Below are 9,959 nucleotides of genomic sequence, written 5' to 3'. Positions count from 1 at the left end.
ATCCTCTTGGCTCCATCCATCCTAGATTGGTCTGACCTTGATGCATATTCCTGCTGTAACTTCTATTTCCTTCAACAAAGTTATAACCAAACTCAAAGCGAGAAGGGTGAGAGTTCATAGTAGCAAATTACTCACAGGATTCCTCTCAGAAGTGTACATGAACTGGTTATTAGCAACCATGTCAATGAGCTCTTGAGCTTCTGCAGGCGTTTTCTTTAGGTGAATGGATCCACCTGCAGAAGTATCCAATGACATCTTAGCTAATTCAGACAGACCATCATAGAATATATCCAGGATGGTCCATTCTGAAAGCATGTCAGAAGGACACTTTTTGGTCAATTTCTTGTATCTCTCCCAAGCTTCATAGAGGGATTCACCTTCTTTCTGTCTGAAGGTTTGAACATCCACTCTAAGCTTGCTCAGCTTTTGAGGAGGAAAGAACTTGGCTAAGAAAGCCGTGACCAGCTTATCCCAAGAGTTCAGGCTATCTTTGGGTTGAGAGTCCAACCACACTCTAGCTCTGTCTCTTACAGCAAAAGGGAAAAGCATGAGCCTGTAGGCTTCAAGATCTACTCCATTAGTCTTAACAGTATCATAGATCTGCAAGAATTCAGTTAAGAACTGAAAAGGATCTTCAGATGGAAGTCCATGAAACTTGCAGTTCTGCTGCATCAGAGAAACTAATTGAGGTTTCAGCTCAAAGTTGTTTGCTCCAATGGTAGGGATGGAGATGCTTCTTCCATGTAAATTGGAATTAGGTGCAGTAAAGTCACCAAGCATCCTCCTTGCATTATTATTATTTTCGGCTGCCATCTCCTCTTCTTGTTCGAAAATTTCTGAAAGGTGCTTGCTGGATTATTGTAATTTAGCTTCTCTTAGTTTTCTCTTCAGAGTCCTTTCAGGTTCTGGATCTGCTTCAACAAGAATATTCTTGTCCTTGCTCCTGCTCATATGAAAAGGAGGGAACAGAAAAATAATAATAATAGGGATCCTTTTTACCCAGGTATAGAGGTTCCCCTGTGTGAGTAGAAGAAGAAAAGAATGTAATGTAAAGAAGCGAAGAAAAAAACTAGAACACAGAGAGGGAGGTAGTGTTCGAATTTTTGGATGGGAGAGAAGTGTTAGTAGATGAATAAATAAATAGAAGGAGATGAGAGAGAAAGAGGAATTTCGAAAATTATTTTTGAAAAATGGTTAGTGATTTTTGAAAATTAAAATTAAAATTTGAAGCAATTAGTTAATTAAAAAGAATTTTTGAAAAAGAGGGAAGATATTTTCGAAAATTAGAGAGAGAGAATTAGTTAGGTAGTTTTGAAAAAGATAAGAAACAAACAAAAAGTTAGTTAGTTATTTGAAACAAATTTTGAAAATCAATTTTGAAAAGATAAGAAGATAAGAAGTTAGAAAAGATATTTTAAAATCAAATTTTTGAAAAAGATATGATTTTGAAAAAGATAAGATAAAAAGATATTTTTGAAAAGATATGGTTGAAATTAGTTTTGAAAAAGATTTGATTTTTAAAATCACAATTAATGACTTGATTCACAAGAAATCACAAGATATGATTCTAGAACTTAAAGTTTGAATCTTTCTTAACAAGCAAGTAACAAGCTTGAAATTTTTGAATCAAAACATTAATTGATGATGTTATTTTCGAAAATTATGTGATAAGGATAAGAAAAAGATTTTTGAAAAATATTTTTAAATTTTTCGAAAATAAATAAGAAAAATGAAAAAGATTTGATTTTTGAAAAAGATTTTGAAAAAGATAAGATTTTTAAATTGAAAATTTGATTTGACTCATAAGAAACAATTGAATTTTTAAAAATTTTTTAAAAAGTCAATCCAAATTTTCGAAATTTATGAGAGAAGAGAGGAAAGATATTTTTTTTATTTTTGAATTTTTAATGATGAAAAAGAAAAACATGAAAAAGACTCAATGCATGAAAATTTTTAGATCAAAATGATGAATGCATGCAAGAATGCTATGAATGTCAAGATGAACACCAAGAACACTTTGAAGATCAAGATGAACATCAAGAACTTATTTTTGAAAAAATTTTTTATGCAAAGAAAACATGCAAGACACCAAACTTAGAAATCTTTAATGCTTAGACACTAAGAATTCAAGAATGCACATGAAAAACACCATACAACACAAAACAATATAATATGAAGATCAATCAAGAAGGTTTATCAAGAACAACTTGAAGATCATGAAGAACACTATGAATGCATGAATTTTCGAAAAATGCAGAGAATTTTTAGAAAAAATGCAGTTGACACCAAACTTGATTTTGTGATTTTGTGATTTTTTTTTGTATTTTTATTTTATATTTTTCGAAAATTAGTGTGAAAAAGAAAAATAAGGATTCCAAAATTTTTAATATGAATTCCAGGAATCTTGCACTCTTAGTCTAAAGCTCCAATCTGAGGGTCAGGCATGGCTTAATAGCCAGCCAACTTTAGGATATAAATCAGGCATGCAACAGCTGATATTCGAATTAACTTGCCTCTATGCTGATGGTTGGAAGCCCCTATCCAAAAGAATTAGACATGGCTTTACAGCCAGCCAAGCTTCAACATGCTTCATGAAACACTAGAATTCATTCTTAAAAATTCTGAAGAAAAATATAAATTTTTTTTTTGAAAATATTATTTTTTTTTTCGAATATTAATTGGGAAAAACAAAAAAGAAGAAAATATTTTTGAAAAATTTTTGAAAACTTTTTGAAAACAAAATAAGAAGAAAATTACCGAATCTGAGCAACACGATGAATCGTCAGTTGTCCAAACTCGAACAATCCCCGGCAACGGCACCAAAAACTTTGTACACACGTCTTAATAAATCGTTTTTCATTCACAACTTCGATACAACTAACCAGCAAGTGCGCTGGGTCGTCCAAGTAATAAAACCTTACGTGAGTAAGGGTCGATCCCACGGAGATTATTGGTATGAAGCAAGCTATGGTCATCTTGTAAATCTCAGTCAGGCGGATAATAATTGATTATGGAGTTTTCGAAAATAAATAATAAATAGACAGAAAATAAAGATAGAAATACTTATGTATATCATTGGTGAGAATTTCAGATAAAGGTATAGAGATGCTTTCATCCCTCTGAACTTCTGCTTTCCTGCTGTCTTCATCCAATCAGTCCTACTCCTTTCCATGGCTGGCTTTATGTAAGAACATTACCATTGTCAATGGCTACTTTTCATCCTCTCTGTGAAAATGGTCCGATGCGCTGTCACTGCATGACTAATCATCTGGAGGCATCACCATTGTCAATGGCTGCTTCCCATCCTCTCTGTGAAAATGGTCCGATGCGCTGTCACTGCATGGCTAATCATCTGGAGGTTCTCGATCATACTGGAATAGGATTCACCCTCCTTTTGCATCTGTCACTACGCCCAGCACTCGCGAGTTTGAAGTTTGTCACAGTCATTCAATCCCAGAATCCTACTCGGAATACCACAGACAAGGTTTAGAATTTCCGGATTCTCATGAATGCCGCCATCAATCTAGCTTATACCACGAAGATTCTGATTAAGAGATCCAAGAGATAATCATCCAATCTAAGGTGGAACGGAAGTGGTTGTCAGGCACGCGTTCGTGGGGGAATGATGATGATTGTCACGTTCATCACATTCATGTTGAAGTGCGAATGAATATCTTAGAAGCGGAATAGGTTGAATTGAATAGAAAAACAGTAGTACTTTGCATTAATTCATGAGGAACAGCAGAGCTCCACACCTTAATCTATGGAGTGTAGAAACTCTACTGTTTGAAAATACATAAGTGAAAGGTTCAGGCATGGCCGAGAGGCCAGCCCCCAAAACATGATCACAGGATCAAAAATACAATCCAGGATGTCTAATACAATAGTAAAAAGTTCTATTTATAATAAACTAGCTACTAGGGTTTACAGAAGTAAGTAATTGATGCATAAATCCACTTCTGGGGCTCACTTGGTGTGTGCTTGGGCTGAGCTTTAGCTTTCCACGTGCAGAGGCTTCTTTTGGAGTTGAACGCCAGGTTGTAACATGTTTCTGGCGTTTAACTCCAGATAGCAGCGTAGAACTGGCGTTCAACGCCCTTTTACGTCTTCTAAACTCGGCCAAAGTATGGACTATTATATATTGCTGGAAAGCCCTGGATGTCTAATTTCCAAAGCAATTGGAAGCGCGCCATTTTGAGTTCTGTAGCTCCAGAAAATCCACTTTGAGTGCAGGGAGGTCAGAATCCAACAACATCAGCAGTCCTTCTTCAGCCTCTGAATCTGATTTTTGCTCAAGTCCCTCAATTTCAGCCAGAAAATACCTAAAATCACAGAAAAATACACAAACTCATAGTAAAGTCTAGAAATGTGAATTTAACATAAAAACTAATAAAAACATCCCTAAAAGTAACTAGATCTTACTAAAAACATACTAAAAATAATGCCAAAAAGCGTATAAATTATCCGCTCATCACCAATTCATCGCTTCCATGAGACGATCCATTGGCTCTTGTTTTGGCTAATACAATTAGGGTCATGTTGCTCTTGGATCGATGGATATAGGTATTCTTCCATGAAGGATTGTGGTGGAAAGGAGAATTCATCATGTGGTTGAAAGTTCTCATATACGGGAGGTGGTTCATCTTAGTAAGGGTATGGATGTGGTGTATATAGAGGTGGTGGTTCTTGGGAGTATTGATGTTGAAATTGTGGTGGCTCTAAGTATGGGTCATATGGTTGTTGGTATAGTGGATATGGGTTAATATTATATGGGGGTGTTTGGTGGTATAGGGCTTGTGAATAAGGTTGAGAACAATGTTGAGGAGGAGGTTAATAGGTATATGGTGGGTTTGGTTGATAACTATAAGAAGAATCACCATAACCATTGGATTGGTATGCACCATGGGGTGGTTCATGCTCATAGTAAGCCGGAGGAAGTTGTTGCCATGAAGATTGTTCATATGCTTGAGGCTCCTCCGACCTTTGGTTTCCCCATCCTTGATGCATATCCTCATAGAAATTTTCATTTCCTACAACATGGATAGAACCAAACTCATAGCCAAAAGGGTAAGAACTCATAATAGAAAGAGAGAATAAAAACAAAAGCTACTAAGAAAACAAGGAAAATAAACTCCTAAAACTAGCAAAAACTAGCAAACAAACTAAAAATCAAGCTATTCACAATATCAACATATTAACAATAACCAATAACAAGCTTACATTTGTAATTCCCCGACAACGGCACCAAAAACTTCATGTGAAGGAAATCGTTAGTTCGGAATTTTCACAAAATAATTCCATTGAAGTATAGATCCAAACAAACAGACAACTATCAACCAAAGTTTAATTTGTTTGTCACTTAAGTCAAACCAATAAAACCTGAGAGTATTTAAACCTCGGGTCATCTCTCAAAAGAATTATAGAGAAGCATGCATATTACTGGTTATGAGGTATTTTTTGGGGGATTTTTGGAATGATGAACAAGAAATGTAAATTGCAAGAAAGTAAAGCTAACAACTAAGAGGGATATAAATGCTAAAAGGCACTTCTAGTAAGGATTAAGAGTCAAGGTTTCCAGTGTGTACGAAACTGGCTCCGCATGTTTCGCACAGATAGACAGGCAAGTATATCGGGTCGTCCAAGTAATACCTCAAGTGAGTGAGGGTCGATCCCACGGAGATTGTTGGTTTGAGCAAGCAGTGGTTACCTTACAGATTTTAGTTAGGTGGATAGAAATTATAGTTTGTCATGGAAAATGCATAAAACAGAATAAATAAATAAAACGTTACTAGATAGGTGGGAAATCAATGGTATGAGAACGATTGAGGCTTCGGAGATGCTTTGTCTTTCCGAATTAACTTTTCTTACTGTCTACTTCAATAACCTTCTGATTCATTCAATGGTAGCCGTAAGTGATTAACTCATGTCCTCTCATCAAGTTAACCTCCTCCATTGCAGCAATCCACTATGTTGTAAGTGACTCATGTCCTTTCATCAAGCCACCTCTAGGTTTCTCATTGTAGCAAAAAATGAAGCTCTAAGCAATCCACTCCCCTTCATGACCCTACTCAAGGTGCCACAGACAAGGCAGATCTTTCGAATCAGGGAACGCTGCTTCTCAGACTCTAGCCTTTGCGCCACAGAGACCTCACTTACCCACGGTCAACGAGATTTCATGTCATCTATCCAAAGTTGCCCAGGTACTCTATTGGAATCCGCAATGTAATCTCTAGCTTTGGTTCAATGCTATCTGGGTCAGGACTCGCACGGAACCCATGTAGATCAAGGGTGATTGTTACGGGTCACCCTCAATTCATAAGATGAAGAACAAGAATGCATAAGAGAATAAAATCAGACATATTGAACTAGAATAGTAATATTATTGATCCATGAAACTCATCAGAGCTCCTAACCTTAACCTTAGGAGGTTAGTGACTTATATTATACATAATGTTCGAAAGTACAAAAATGGGGGAAGAAGATCCTAAGTTAGGGTGATCCCCTCCTATATATACTAATCTGCTAACTAAGAATTACAGAAATAAGATAGACTAGTCTTGTAGTGTGAAAATCCACTTTCTGGACCCACTTGGTGAGTGTTTGGGATGAGCTTGAGTGTCTTCCAAGAGCTAGTACCCCTTAGGGGCATTGAACGCTGGCTTGGGACTCCCTTTTGGGCGTTGGACACCAATTGCTCCACTGTAGGCACTGGACGCCAGGAATGGGGCTGATAGTCGGCGTTGAACGCCAGTTTTGGGTCTTTATTTCCAAAGCAAAGTATGAACTATTATATATTTTGGGAAAGCTCTGGATGTTAGCTTTTTATAGCCGTTGAGAGCGCACCATTCGGACTTCTATAGCTCTAGAAATTCTCCTTCGAGTACATGGAGGTTAGATCATGACAGCATCTACAATAAATCTCAGAGTTCTTAATGAAGCTCAGTTTCAATTAGATGAGCGGGGCTAGTAGATTTTTGCTTTTGAATAGTTTTGACATCTCACTTTCCATTGAAGTTCAGAATAGTTGACATCTTTAGGAACTTAGAATCCAGATGATACTATTGATCCTCCTAGTTCAGTTCTTTTTTATTCTTGAACACAGCTTCTTTAAAGTGTTGGCCGTGACCCTAAGCGATTTGTTTTCCAGTATTACCACCGGATACATAAATTCCACAGACACTTAACTAGGTGAACCCTTTCGGATTGTGATTCGGCTTTGCTAGAATCCCCAGAAAGTGGTGTCCAGAGTTCTTAAGCACACTCTTTACTTTGGATCACGACTTTAACTGCTCAGTCTCAAGCTTTTCACTTGACACCTTCACACCACAAGTATATAGTTAGGGAAGCAGCTGAATTGCACTGTTTAGGCTAAGATATTTCTTTAGGCCCTCCTAACCATTGATGCTCAAAGCCTTGGATCCTTGCTCTTGCCTTTTGGTTTAAAGAGCTATTGGCTTTTTCTTTTTCTGCTTTTTTTTTTTCACATATACATATATTTCTTTTATTGCTTTTTGTTGCTTTTTTTGCTTCAACAATCAATTTTTGGATTTTTTAGATTACCAATAATACTTCACTTTTATCATCATTCTTTCAAGAGCCAACATTCTTAACTCCAACATCAAATATGCACTGTTTATTCATGCATTTAGAAAATAAAAGCAATGCCACCATATCAAATAATTGAACTATTCTTAATATATAACTTGAAATTCATGCATCTCACTTTTCTTTTTCAATTAAAATTTTCTTTTAAGCAAGGTGAGAGATGCATGGAATAATTCATAGCTTTAAGATATAAAGATGATCATGCACTAGAAACAAACAATAAAACAAAAATACATGAAATACACAAAAATTACATAAGCAAAGGGAATTAAGGGAACGGATCCACCTTAGTGATGGTGGCTACTACTCCTTCTGGAGGATCCAATAGAGCCCTTGATTTCTTCTATATCACGCTCCTGCCTTTGTTGTTCATCCCTCATAACTCTTTGATCTTCTCTCATGGCCCTTTATTCTTCTCTAATTTCATAGAGGATGGTGGAATGCTCTTGATGTCCCATCCTCAGTTGGTCCATGTTGGAGCTTAATTCTCCTAGAGAAGTGTGCCATTAGTCCCAATAGCCTTAGAGAGGAAAATGCATCCCTTGAGGCATCCCAGGAATTTCTTGTTGAGGAAGCTTCACATGCTCTTGCTATGGTCCATGTGCTGGCTCTCTAGTTTGCTTCATCCTTCTTTTAGTGATGGGATTGTACTCTTCAATGGAGATGTCTCCTTCTATGACAATTCCAAATAAATTACATAGATGACAGATAAGGTGGGAAAAAGCCAACCTTGCTAAGGTGGAAGGCTTTTCAGCTTTCTTATACAACTCTTGAGGTATTACCTCATGTACCTCCACCTCACTTCCAATCATGATGCAATGAATCATGATGGCTCTGTCAATGGTCACTTCTGACCGATTGCTAGTGGGGATGATAGAGCTTTGGATGAATTCTAACCATCCTCTAACTATAGGCTTGAGGTCAAGCCTTCTCAGTTGGATATGCTTGCCTTGAGTATCCCTCTTCCATTGAACTCCTTCCACACAAATGTCTGAAAGGCCTTGGTCCAGCCTTTGATCAAAATTGACTCTCCTAGTGTAAGGATGTGGGTCTCGTTGCATTACTGGCAAATGGAGCGCCAACCTTACACTTTCTAGGCTGAAATCCAATGGTCGCCCTCGGACTATGGTGCTTCAATTTTCGGGATGTGGGTTCACACTAGTGTCATAGTTTTTAGTGACCCATGCATTAGCATAGAACTCTTACACCATCAAGATCCCAATTTCTGGGATAGGATGGGTTAGGACTTCCCCACCTCTCCTCCGGATTTCTCTTTGGATCTCCGAGTACTCATTCTTTTTTAGCCTAAAAGGGGCTTCAGGAATCACTCTTTTCTTTACCACTACTTCATAGAAGTTGTCATAATGAGCTTTGGTGATGAATCTCTCCATCTCTCAAGATTCGGAGGTGAAAGTAACTGCTTTTCCTTTCCTTTTTCTAGAGGATTCTCCAACTTTGGGTGCCATAAGTGTGAATGAAAAGCAAAAAACAAGGCTTTTCCAACACCAAACTTAAAAGCTTTGCTTGTTCTTGAGCAAAATAAGAAGAAAAGAGTAGAAGAAGAAGAGAATAGAGGAGATGGAGGGGATAATAGTTCGGCCAATTGGGGATTTAGTGTATGAATGGTGTGTGTATGAGGGGAAGGAAGAAGGGATATTTATAGGAGTGAGATAGGATGGGGTTCGAAATAATAAGTGGGAATTGGGTGGGAAACTTTGAATTTAAAGTGGATGGGGGTTGGTGGGAGTTATGATAGTTTGGGAAGAGAGATGGATGTGATTGGGTTAGGGTTTATAGGAAAGAGTATGTGGGGAAGAGTAAAAGTAAGAGAGAGAAGAAGGTGGGATAAGTGGAGATTCTGTGGGACCCACTGATCCTGAGGGGTTAGGGAATTCGAGTTCCCTGCCCCCTTGTAGGCGTTGAACGCCCAGCTCTTGCTCCTGGCTGGCGTTCAATGCCAGCTATGTGCTCCTTCCTGGAGTTCAACGCTAGGTCTCTACCTCTTGGCTGGCGTTCAACGCCAGCAATTCTGCTCCTCATGGGAGTTGAATGCCCACTCTGGCCCCCTTGGCTGGCGTTCAACGCCAGCAAGTTCTCTGCTCCAGGGTGTTTTATTTCTAGCTCTGACTGTTTCTGTTTCTGTTCTAACTACTGCACATGATCACAAACTTAAACAAATATGGAAATTAAATTGATATAACTTAAACAAACTTAAAGAAAAAACAAGAAAACATTAATTATTGATGGGTTGCCTCCCAACAAGCACTTCTTTAATGTCACTAGCTTGATGGTTAACTCCTTACGGAGATGGATAGGGGCTCAGAAGTTTGCACTTTACAGTGAATTTCTTGCCT

The 9,959-nt window shown here is 37.7% G+C and overlaps 1 non-coding gene across 1 annotated transcript; it reads left to right on the top strand.

The window, feature by feature from the left end:
• Positions 1 to 309: 309 nt before the first annotated feature.
• LOC148579623 (small nucleolar RNA R71) lies at positions 310 to 417 on the top strand. The gene has a single exon (XR_015899495.1). It is a non-coding gene; the product is annotated as a small nucleolar RNA R71 (small nucleolar RNA).
• Positions 418 to 9,959: the final 9,542 nt, after the last annotated feature.

The sequence above is a fragment of the Arachis ipaensis genome, chromosome B10 (genome assembly GCF_059453495.1).
Source record: "Arachis ipaensis isolate K30076 ecotype BB chromosome B10, ASM5945349v1, whole genome shotgun sequence".
Taxonomy (NCBI): Eukaryota; Viridiplantae; Streptophyta; class Magnoliopsida; order Fabales; family Fabaceae; genus Arachis; species Arachis ipaensis.
This window is presented reverse-complemented; position numbering and strand designations above follow the sequence as displayed.